Raw genomic sequence first — 13,316 nt, 5'->3', positions numbered from 1 at the left:
CCGGCCCGACGTAGCGTGTGGAAGGAACACGCTACGTACAAATAGGGTGTGTACTGAAAGAAAGCAAGTTAATTTCTGATATGAAGATAAAATGTATGTAATATTTACACAATATCAAAGAGAAGATTTTAATTGATGATAAAAAGCTTTTAAAAATAGATTTTGGTGACTCCATCGATAAAATACACCTGAAAAGGTCAGAGGGACTGAGAAAGGAAACGGGGAGAGAGATGGGGGGGAGACACGCAGAAAGGGTTGTCGGGATTACCAGCCTAGGTGCTCAGACCGCTAGGCCGGCCCGGGCCAAGAATGGTTATTTTGATCTCAGTTCTGTTCCACTGTTATCTCTATGCTATAGTAAATTAATTCTGGACCAAATGAGAGATTATATTGGACCAAATCGTGTAACCATAAAATAGTTCTTGGATTGGGGTCCCAGAGATTTTAAAACACATTTTATTAAAAAAATAATATCAAATGTGGGTCTGTGGGGTCCTTTAAATTAAAAATGGTTGGTTGTTGCTCTATTCTGTATATGGAGACGTCTACAGTCTATGAAGATTGAGTCGACTATGCTCTGGAAAGATCTGATCTGATTTGTATTTTGTACCCCTTTATCTGCAAAGATGCATTGTCCCGCATCTTGTAGAAATATCAGCATTTTTGAAGCATGATCTGTGCTGTCAAATACTGTAGTATAGTTGGCCTACAGATTTAGCCAAATCCTATAGTTTTGGGTTGTTTGGTCCAACATACTAACAGTCTGACAGGCAATAGGCCGACACCTTACCCAAAACCCAAACCTAACCTCACAGGAAGCCACAGGTTAGTTTTGTCCTGCCACATGTTAGTTTTAACCTGCTACGCATGTCGGGAAACACAGGTTAGTTTAACCTGCCACTGGTTAGTTTTAACCCACCACGCATGCCGGGAGCCACGCGTGAGTTTTAACCGGACACTGATTTAATAGTTGTAACCGGCCACGCATGTCAGAAGTGACAGCGTTGTCGGACTAATGTTAGTGACTGTTAGTAGGCTATGTCTAACCAAAGTATGCACTCCTATAGGTTCATTTATTGTATGACCTTTCTCTCCAGGACGAGTCCCTCCCCTCCAATTCTCCAAACCCCTTTACACTGAACTACATGAGCGTAATTACTAGGGCAGCCATCAGCAAGCTAACCTGCTGTCAAATCAGCATAATAAGCCAGCATCTTAACTGGCGGTCTGAACACAACAGCGCTGTGTTTCTGCGGTCCAACAATAGCCTCTATTCCCCGGTGGCGGCGCCAGCCAGCCAGTGCAGCACACAGTGCTCAGCGAGGGGCTTCAGACCCAAAACCTCCCACAGAAGCAATGCTCTGAATCAATTTAACACAAATTCTAGTGCGTGCGTGCGTGTGTGTGTCAGTCATTAAACACCATTACCATTTAGGCATAAGGCCTCTATAGGCATCAGAAAGGTACATCTGAAAAAATATCTCAGAAGTCAAACCCAATACAAGATCCAGCTATTAAACTCCCACCGGCGTCTTTCATTTGGAGTCAAATACTGTGGCTAAATTAAATTGAAACAGTGTGCCTGTGTGTTGACTGATGCATTGTACACAAATGAGAGTATGTGTGTGCATGCATCTAGGCATCCCCATTTGCTTAAAGGGTTGTGTTGCGTGTACTTTGAACTTCAAAAACACACAGAAAAGGCAGTTCCCAAGCAATTATAGAAGGTGTGCTCTCAAGAACTACAGAGAGTGTATTCTGAAAAGCAATTCCGGACAGTATGTTCTTTTTTTTTGTACGAATACACGTAGTGATGTCTTATTTTTCACCTTTCCCAGAGAATGAGCTAACGAGATATGAATGGGGAAATGGTCGGTTCTTCCTTTCGACTTGTCTGAGCGGGGGTCCAGGTGGTAAAGACAATCGGTCTCCCAGGCATGTGTCCAGATGGGGATACTGAGGGCCAGATGGTCGGCTCACAACAGGTAATCACAACAACCAGCACACTGATACACTGACATCCACAAATGGGTTACCAGAACAACACTGCATTTGGAATACTGTGATGGTACCCTGCTCTCAGCCAGTCCCATGGGTATTTCGTCTTTAGTCTGGCACAACGTATAGCACACATGCGCACACTCTGCACAGTAGCTGGAGAGTGAGTATTCAAATATAGCTAAAAATGGGATTACCATTTATGGCCAGGAATATATTGTCAGTTATAGTGTCAGTTTAAGGCGCGATTCATACTCCTATTTTAGAGCCGAATAAAAGTCGGTTCGGCGCTGTAGAGCCTACAATGTGACGTCATTTGAGGTTCGGGGGGGCGGGTACCGTCCTAAAGTCGGCTCTTCGGTGCTACTGAAAATTTCTGACGAGCCGAAATCATTTCGGCACTACAGCGCCGAAACAGCGGTAAAATAGGAGTATGAATCGGCCCTAACTCTTGACGCTCAGGAACTTGCATTGTATAGGAATCGACTTGTTACATAGAATGCACAGAGAACATTCTGATTGTTTTTCCTCCCCACTTATTTTTTCCCTCTGCATATAAAACATTAAGCATTGAGACATTAGGTCACAGAGCATTAAAGGGGAGTTGTGCACAAGCTGTTTTCTTACCGTATAAGACACGTATCCATTCGTCACAAAAAAAAACAAAAGAAAAAAACATGCCGAGTGTTCCATACTGAATTATACCTGAATTATACCTTTTATATAGTTTCTTTTTTTTATATATATTTTTAGGAACACATTATGATAATACAATAAGAAAAAAGAAAACAAAAAAACATAAGAGAATGAAATTACAGTGCAGAAGAAAATCACATAATGACACAATAACTTAATGTAAATGTATGGCGAACAGAAGCTTTTTGCTAAAATAATTGAGAGTTGTAGCAGACCTGCAGTTTACTCTGAGTTTGTTCCAGAGACAATTAAGCAATGTGTATATTACACATACAGACGGCTGATCAGTTTAATTTGCCTTTCAGGGATTTAAGCAACTGTTACATTTTTTCTTCTTTCTTAAATTACGGTAAATTTTGTCTTTCTCAGAGTAAAACCACATCGGAATGCCAAGGTTTAAGTACAATGTATTTACCAAACTAGCATCGTACCCAGCCAATAGCTATTTAAAAGGCAAGGATCTAAGCACAGATATAGCAAGAGAGACTGAATGTTTACTCCTCAGTTGAGTGAGGTCTTAAGACTGTATTATTTTTAATTGCCTAATTTGTTGTGCAATAGTGCACCCTTTGCACTGTACTGTTTACTAGGGGTGTGCTGAAATATCGATATGGCGATATATATCGATACGTCCTCCCGCGATAAATAATCAATATTGATTATTAAAATATCGATATCGGGGGGGAAAAAAACTTTTTTATTTTTTTAGAAATTTGAAATGTTGTTCATAATGAAGTGATGAACAACATGTTTAGAAAAGGAGGAAATGACAGCTAAAATAAAGCAAATCCCACTCAGATTCCACAGCAACCAGAAGTACTGAATTACTGGATGGTGATTTGTCCAAAGTCTCCAAACAGCTTTGTGGGAATACAAAATGCTGCATTTTTTCAGTTCCAAGTATTTTGTAGTTGCAGATATCGTGATATATCGTTGATGAAATTTCATACAATATATCGATATATCGCAAATATCGCAATATATCGAATATCGTGATATTATCGTTATCGAGGGCCTAATATCGCGATATATATCGTATCGTGAGGAACCCATATCGTCCCACCCCTACTGTTTACCTGCCTTACCAAAGTGCCTTGCCTTTATTTATATGGATAGAGGATTTTACCTCATCATATTTATTTTGTTTACTTATCTTGTTTTTATCTTGTTCTCTATTGCTGCTGGACTTTGAGTTGCCAAACAATTTTGTATTTTGTTGTATGCCTGCAATGACAAATGGTAAATGGTTTGCATTTCTATAGACTATATGATATCCACAGCACTTCACAATGTTTTTCAGTCACCCATTCACTCACACATTTGCACACTGACAGCAAAGACAATCATGGAACCTGCTCATCTGAGGCTCATCTCTCTCAGATGATGCATCTCAAGGGGCTTATCCTCTAAATAAATTTCAAATAAACATGGAACAGACACTCAAGGACACTAATGCACAAAGCAAGGAGGAGCTGGGGATCAAACCGGGGACCGCTTTTGTGTACAATTCCATGGGCATAATGTGGATTGTGCATTCTCCCTGTGCTGTGAAGGGACCCAGATCACTACTATGTCCTGGGAGAAGCTCCTGGCAGATTTAACCAAGCCAGATTGCTTTTTAGCTGTGTGCCATATGAAAGTCACCTTCAGGTTTTTGGGGTTAGGACAGGGCCGGATTAACACCTCTGAGGGCCCCTGGACACTGAAGCTCAAAGGGCCCCCCTTCACATGCACGTGTATGTGCGCGCGCATATCGTGCACGCAACATTTTGGCTGTTTTGGGCCGTTTTGGGGTGGTTTTATGCCGTTATATTGGCCTATTCCCGGTCGCCTACCCCGCCCCAGAGTGACAGCCAGGCAGTAACAAACTCATTATTTTTGGATGGTGGACGTACGTCTATTATTCCACCAGAATCACCTCTCCACCTGACCTCACACAGCCCAGTGGGCCCACCCACCTTGAACAACAGCCAATCACCTAACCTCACACAGCCGCAGTGGGCCCACCCACCTTGAACAACAGCCAATCTAGCGCATTGTTGCTGCTTTACACACAATTGCACTTTTAAGCTGCCTTCTCACCAACAATAAAACTAATCTTTTTAGACACCATTTATTTCATTTGGATTGGAAGGGAATTTTTCTGTGGCCCCTGGGCACATGCCCAAAGTGCCCATATGGTAGATCCGGCCCTGGGTTAGGTGCTAACAATGCCACCCCATAAATATGTTTTACTGTTGCAGAAACTATCACGATCAAGACTGTAGACATAATCAAGTATACATCAAAGTCCATAGCAAACCATTTGAGTGGCAGAATGGTCACTCCACTCAAGATGAAAGCAAACCCTCATGTCGCAAACCCTCAGTGAGATGAAGAGATACCACCTGGAAATCCTGGGGAAAAGTGAAAGTCACTGGAGTGTTTCTGGATGTCAAGTGCTGAATGATGGATCTGTCATCCTCCATTCAGGCCATGGGAACTCCCACACAAGACAAATAGCAGTTTCTACCCAAAGCATCATGCTCCTGGTGGTGAGTGACATCAATAGCATGGTGATTGGTTTAACCATCTTCCCACACAGCAAACTTCCATACGCCCACATGTCACATCATGGTGTAGGACTATCAACCAAATGGACCACATCATCATCATCATCAATGGCAGCAGGTCTGTCACGACAAGATGTTTGAGCATTCAGTGGTGCAGATACGAGATACCTATAATGACCACAACCTAAGCATTGTCACCATCAAGTGCAAATTGAAAAAGTCAGTCCCACAACAGCGAAAATACGGAGTGTGGTGGAACTCAATAGTTGCTTCAGCACATTAGATGTTGCTTCTGAATTGACTGGATCACAACCAAATCCACAGCAGACAATCCCAGCGGCATCCAGTGGACCTTGGACTGGGAGATGCTGACTAAGATTTGCCCACTACAATCTTATCCTATCCTATCCTTACCACCCATCACACTGACGTCATACAGGCTAAAACTGACAGGCTCATTCATTTTGCCACACGGCATGAACAATTCTAAAAACTCAAGTGCGTGTAAACACCACCACCACAGCACCCATCCTTGAGGATGGGTGCTGGGGAACAATTAAGTGCTACACATTAAATTAACTAATAACATAGCAGGTAGACATCAATCGTAGCATCTAAATAGCATATACTACCCAAATAACGGTGTACAGCATACAGTACATATATCTAAATAATGTGGACTAGTAATGCAGTCTAGTAATGTAGGCTAGTAAATAATGCAGTCTATCACTGCTACTAGCCTACTACTTTAACTCCGGAAATACAACACTTTTAACTACAGCTACTTTATTGCTATCGCTGCCATATATGCCATAGCCAATGTTGAGGCCTGACCTCAACATTTTAAAAAATCCTTCTAAATCCAGTTTTCTGAAATAAATATTTTCACGATTTTTCAAAAATAGCAGACCTACAAGCTCGTAGCGCGCCACTCGGTGGCGCGCTATGAGCTTGTAGATCTGCTATTTTTCAATAGCTAAATTATAACATAATGTTTAAAACACCAAAAGGGGTTCCCGCCCAAAATGGGTTAACTGTCCTTTTGCGCAGATCACGCAAACCTCAGCAAAAAGAAAAGGACAATATCGATGGCCTCCAACTGTATCTAAACCAGTACTGATACGACGAAATAAGAAGTGCTAGGGTTTGAAGTGGAGTCTGAAGAAGTGAGTATTCAGACTGCAGTGGAAAATGGGAAGTGAGTCGGCAGACCTGACTTGGTGTGTGTGATTGTGGGGTCATTGTGTTTTTCTTGGCCAGTATGTTGTAGGGAAGGATGGAACAGAAGTCCCGTGTTTACCAACTCTGTTCCATCTGGAAGTCCAGGCAATACATCTTTAAAACAAAGATGTAGGTGGATGTAATCGGAGTAGCTGGAACATCACCACACACACATTGCACATTTGAGATTGCAGGGCCATGTGCTGACTGCTGAGAGAGGAGGAGCGGGGCCTGATCCAGAAAGTTGATTTGAGATGGACACCACCAGGCAAAAGAAAAGCCAAGAGGTGCAAATCCAGCTGGCAAAGCGCTGTGAAAGATGAGCTGCACTAGACGAACCAATCATGATGAGAGGCACAACATGCTGCCAAGGACCAATGTGATAAAGAGGGCTCATTGAAGCCATAATTTACCATAGAGGCCATGAAGAGGAGTAAGTAATTAAGTAATAACGTTAATGTTGAGGTGTTACATAAACTGAGATTTACTGTGGCTCACTGTGTGCATGTAGGTCTACTTCATACCGATGGTCTTGCCACCAAACTCTCACCGAAAACAATGAGCATTCATTTTTAATGGCTTAACAGAATGCATTATCATCCTGTATAATAACCAGATATATCAGTGGTGAGGATATAATGTATCCCTGTCAACTACTTGTGAAATAGGTTTGTCCAGTGCGACACAAACCAATCTGTTACACACACACACACACACACACACACACACACACAGTACCTCCCCCACATCTACCCCCCCCCCCCCCACACACACACACACAGACACACACACACAAACCGCCCGCCTCTTTCAGCTCACTGAACTGAGTGAAATGTCTTTCCGACTAAATGATTTTTTTTTATTTTTTTGCACGGCGGGAATGTTGCCATGGAGACAGCAGCCCCCCAGCCCCTCCTCCCATTTCTCTTTCTATCTTTCACTCTCGCTACTTGTCTCTCTCCCTCCATCTCTCTCTCTCTTCAGTGGTCCATATCCTCATATGCCTGGTGTGTGTGTCTGTCTGTCTGTCTGTCTGTCTCTGTGTGTGTGTGCGTGCGTGTGTGCATGTGTGCGTGCGTCTGTCTGTCTCTGTGTGTGTGCGTGCATGTGTGCGTGCGTCCGTCTGTCTGACCTGTGTGTGTGTGTGTGTGTGTGAGAGAGAGAGAGATTGCACATGCATATGCACATGTGTGCACATCACACGCTGCCTTTGCCGCTGGAGCAGTTTGACGCCGTCGAGTGTTGTGTAGGTGCCCCTACGATGAGTGTGTCTATATGCGGACGCAGCCTCCCTCCACCTCACCTCCCCATCCATCCCGCTCACATTCGCATACGCTGCATGCACATAGCATTTCCATGTGCTCTCATTCCTGTCCTCCTCCTCAAATTCCTCGCATCATCTTCCTTCATTTCTTTTAATCCTCTCCTTCTCTCTAGCCTTGCCCACTGCTGTCTATGTGCACAAGCCCTCCTGCTCTCTCTCTCTCTCTCTTTGATAGCAGGCATTCACCCGACACCCAGCAATGTTCCCTCTAACAGAGGATAATAACCATGTGACAAATATGACTATTACAACATAACATGTCATGACATAGTAGGAGTGCAGAGGCCAGCCAGAGAGAGAGTGTGTGTGTGTGTGTGTGTGTGTGTGTGTGTGTGTGTGTGTGTGTGTGTGTGTGTGTGTGTGTGTGTGTGTGTGTGTGTGTGTGTGTGTGTCAGGGGGGTGGGGAATGCTCTACTTTGCATTTCGGTAAAATGCGGCCATGATAAAGAATTCATGATAAAGTGGCAGAATAATTACACATGACTTAATGCACAGCAGAGAGAGGAGGGCAGAGACAGACATTTTTAATCCATGGATTCAAAACAAAACGTGCTGAGGCGTCGTCTATCCAGTGTAGAGTGAGTTGTGGAAGGCTTCCCCAGGTCAAATGTGTGTACATTTGAAATTCATAAGATGCCTTTTATATAAGGTGCACAGGCCTGGCCGGCTCCTGTGTGCAACTTTACCTCAATTCCACAGACACACCAAGTCAGGTGATGCAATTTCCGACAATGTAGAGTAGTTTAAAGAGACAGACAAGAGTGAGGCTGGATGATACAATATCCTTTATTTTCTTTATCATTGCTTCAGCCACACCGTTTAAACATTCACCTATATCCTCCTGTCTGGTATTGTTGTCCTGACTGAAACAGTCACCCTGACTGAATGCCTCACTCGTGTTCAAATTCGCAGCTTTAAACCCATAAAAAAGTAAACCTCTTAAATAAATGATATATATAAAAAATCGATCTTGAAAATTAAAAACAAGAATGCCAATTCAAGGAAGATATACAGCATAAACAATGTTGTTTTCTCATTGTTTGTTTTGATCACAGAGATTAACATTAATTGCTATGTCTCCATTTTTGTCATTAGTAGTATTAGTATCAAGTTCATTGTCAGATTTTTGCTTAAAGCATCACTTATATAATTTTCATTGCATCAAGTTGACATCATTCATGTTAATATAAGCATGCAAACACGTTTCCCCCAAGACCATTCAGAACTGCACTAACACAAGGAGGGAGAGAGAGAGAGAGAGAGAGAGAGGGGGGGGGGGAGAGAGAGAGAGAGAGAGAGAGGAGAGTCATACACAGATAGGAGGGCAAGATGGAGGGATGGAAGAGCACCGAGGGAGGGAGGGGCGTATGGTCGTGTAGTGAAAATATAGAGCGAGAGAGGTGAGGAGAGAAATAGATTGGAGGGGGGAGTTAAGGTAGGAGTACCAATAATCAGACGGACAGAGAGAGAGAGAGAGAGAGAGAGACAGAGAGAGAGACAGACAGAGAGAGAGAGAGAGTGAGAGAGACGGAGAGGTTTTCAGAAAATGGGAACAAGGGATCAAGAAGGTACCAAGACGGAGACAGAGAGAAATAATGAGAGAGAAACAATGAAGTAAGTGGTTGTACTACAGGTTTACCACCACCGCCACCACCGCTAACAGCCAGCAACACAGGGGCTAAGAGGGGCAGAGACTAGGGGGTTTTGTGTGAGGGACAGTTACAGGGCCTATAGACCAATCGATCAATAACATATCTACTTCTACAAGCTGATCAATAAGGTCCTGAGCTGACTAACCACACGGAATGCTTATTGGAATGATATGGAACGTATTGCCTCCGTGTACCCGGCGAGCATACCAGTGACGCTTCATTTCATACTCCATCATGCGACAGTGAGAACAGCTGAAAATAGCAGATCTACAAACTCATAGATTGGCTATTTTCGGCGAGCAATGCCATTGTACGATGAAGTGTGAGTCGGGCATCGTTGCTTGAATCCCAGTATATCCATGGTCTGAAGCTATATGGAATAGAAACCAGATCCCTCTTGGAATGTGTTTGCGTAGGGGGGGCACGAGGGGAAATGGCAGCGATAGCAATACAAGTAGCTGTAGTGAAAGTGTTGTACTAGTGTATTTCTGGGGTTACAGTAGTAGTAGCAGTGATAGACATGGCTTGTAATTCTATATCGGCTCACACACAGGATATGCAGACTCTCCTGTTTTGTTTTTGTTTTTAGTTTTTTTTTTTTTCCCCCACTCCGTTGAGAGCTCCCTGTCTCCTTTTTGTGGGGCCTATTTAACAATTTCATCTTCTGTAGGCGTTAACAAATGTACCTCAGATGTTTGCTTTGTTTTTTTGTTGTTTTTTTTCTTAATTAATGAAAACATACTGACTTTATTATTTTTTTCACTGAACCATCTGTGTATTTTTTCCCTCATACATACAGTACAGTACACAATTACTGAAAAGTACACAGTCAACACAGTTACTTACATCAGGCAAAGGATAGAGGGGACATTTTTTAAATGGTTGACAGCCAATTTAGGAGACAACATAGACAATACAACCTAACTGTCTATGAGAGACAGACTGTTTATATGGGTGAAAACCCCCATTTCCCAACTATTAGTGCAATGAGTACCACATGAAAAACAATGGCTGTTCTAAGACACAGGACAGAAGACTTTTTTTTTTTGTTCCAAGACAAGTGTTTCAGTCCGTGGATGCAGGAAGGGGGAGAGGATGGGGGGTCACAAGGACGCAAAGGAAGTGGGGGAGGCATGAGTACAGAAACGCATCACACACAATGTCACAATGACACACACACACACACACACACACACACACACACACACACACACACACACACACACACACACACAGATGCCCACAAATACAAAACACACCCACAAACACGGAAACACACACAAAGAAAAGCAACAAAAATGTTGTGTGTCCTTCTCAAGTCAACGCCCTGTTCAAGGACGTGATGGTCTGAAGACAAATATTCTTTTGAAATTAGGAAATGACTTTTTGGAAGAAAGAAAAACAAGCAAAAATGTCCTTGGAATGGAAATAAAAGAAGAAGAAGAAAACGATATATATAATGGTGAAATCCTTCCCTGCAGGATACTTCTCCAGCAAGTGCACGCAGAACGATGCTGGTCCATGTGAAACACTGGTCCCCTGTTGTCCAACTGGGAAACGTCCGGCCAGTTTGGCCAACAATCTGGGAATTCTATTTCTATCACACACACAGACACGCAAATAGTCCACATCTCCCAGACCTCCCAGTACCGTCTCTTCCTTTGTGGATTGTAAAAAACTGGTATGGATAAATTCCTCTCTTGATGGTTGTGTGTGTGTGTATATATATATATACTGTATTATGTACAGTATATATTCATATACTATATATATATATATATATATTACACAAACCCCGAAAGACAAATTAATAGAAAAATAAAAACTAATTGACATTGATGAGCACCATGAGGAAAGGTGACAAAAAGGGATGAGGAAGAGGGACACGTTTCAAGGTTGCACAACATGCTTCGGCCAATAGTTCCATCCTCAGTTCTCCCTCCTCTGACATCATTAGCAAACCACTGAATGGTTCATTGTCTTTCCTCCAGACAGATACAAAATAAGCGAGATAAGTCTGATTTCAGAGGATATTAAGCCTGAACAAGGCATTCCAACATGTCCTGGAGAATCCACAATGGATGTTTTGTCCTGTTGAAAACACAGCAATACATTGGGAGTTTTCTCATACAGTATGCCGTATAGGCTTGCAAAGAAAGAAAAATGATGTGGCGGGGTTTTTTGTTTTTTCTTCTTTTATAGTCTGTACAATGGCATGAACCTTTGGTCCGGTTTGGAGATGCCCAATCCACATGATGTGTTGCTCTCTTTTTTTTTCTGAGGAAGAAAATGTATCACACTCCTCCTAGATGAAATACTACACTAATCTGAAGCACACGTCAAGTACACACATAATACAAAGTGTGTGTGTGTGTGTGTGTGTGTGTGTGTGTGTGTGTGTGTGTGTGTGTGTGTGTGTGTGTGTGTGTGTGTGTGTGCGCGCGTGCGAGATTGTGTGTTTGTACTGTATGCGCACGCATGCGCTCTTTTTCTAATTCACAAATGTACAACCAATATCAATACTAGCCTTTGTGTCAAGTGTGTTTGTAAGTGTGTAGTGTGATGCTCAAAGTGTAGCCATCAGTGAGAGATGTGTTTTCCCCCCTCTGCTGCACGGGACCTGGAGGATTCATTAACAGGGAGAGCGCTTGGATGTGCCTCCTCATTCTCTTTCTTTGATGGAGAGAATTATTCACAGATGAGAGGGAAGAAAGGAAAGTCTGGCGCAGGGAAGATGATAATGACCTGAGGAGAGACGGAGAGCAGGGAATCAGGGAAAACAGGCAGATTAAGCGACAGAAACTACAGTGGTTGGGAAGGGGGCGGTGGGGGGGGGGGGGGGGGGGGTGGGGGTATGCAGCCCTGCAAGTTGGGGGTGGGGTGTAGAATTACATAACCCATAACATCTAGATTATACAGATGCTTCTGCCTTGCAGCCTCTACACGTGAGCTAGCTGTTCGGTTTCTTTCTACACAGTAACTCTGTATAGGAGTGTTCGTTTAACTCGGAGAGTGTACAAATGTAACCAAAATGTACAAATGTACTGTAAGGGTCCATTTAAACTAGGACTGAGGCTGATTCTAAAAAAAACCTTCTAAATCCTGACCTAAGATTCATGAAATAATTCTAAGATTTATTACAATATTGTGTCTGCACCTCCTGCCCACGGACATATGTTGCACAGTAAAATCCTGAATGACCCTGCACCTCCTTTATTTTTTTATTTTTTTTTATTTCATTTTTTATCCCACGATTTTGCAACCCAGTTTTTTTACCCAGTGCCAATTATCTAATGTAATCCTGGGCGCTACACTTCCTCTGCCAACCTGGGGGGGGCAGCGGACTGACCTCATGCCCCCTTCTATGCATGAGGAGTCCAAGCTGCTTCTTTTCACCTGACGGGGTAAATTTCCCTTGCCGGACTTAGCGCGTTGAAGGAACACGTTATTCCGACCAGTTCCTTTCCCCTCCATCAGGCGCCCCGGCTGGCCAGGGGGAGGCAGTTTAGAGACCAGGATTACTGCATGTTTTTGTGAGGGTACCCACTACCCACCCAGGTTAACCCACCCTAGCACCTCCTTTATTTACTGTGTATAGGCTCGCTTGTTGCTTCTCTGTTGTCCCAGTTACTTCTCTGTCTCTGGGGACTCTTATCCCTTGACCACCTACAGGGCCCGTCGTTTGACAAAGTGTTCAATGCATTTACTCTGACCTTTCATTTTGTAAGTTGCTCTGGATATGAGCATCTGCTAAATGACCCAATTTGCATTGTTGGATGCGTGTCATATTCTCACAAAACAAAATCATATGAATCAAAATAAGACGACAGACATTTATGCGTCAGTCATTTTATGGGATGGGGTGTTGACACA

This window comes from Electrona antarctica, assembly GCF_951216825.1.
Source record: "Electrona antarctica genome assembly, chromosome: 14".
Taxonomy (NCBI): Eukaryota; Metazoa; Chordata; class Actinopteri; order Myctophiformes; family Myctophidae; genus Electrona; species Electrona antarctica.
Note: the sequence above shows the minus strand (reverse complement) of the source record.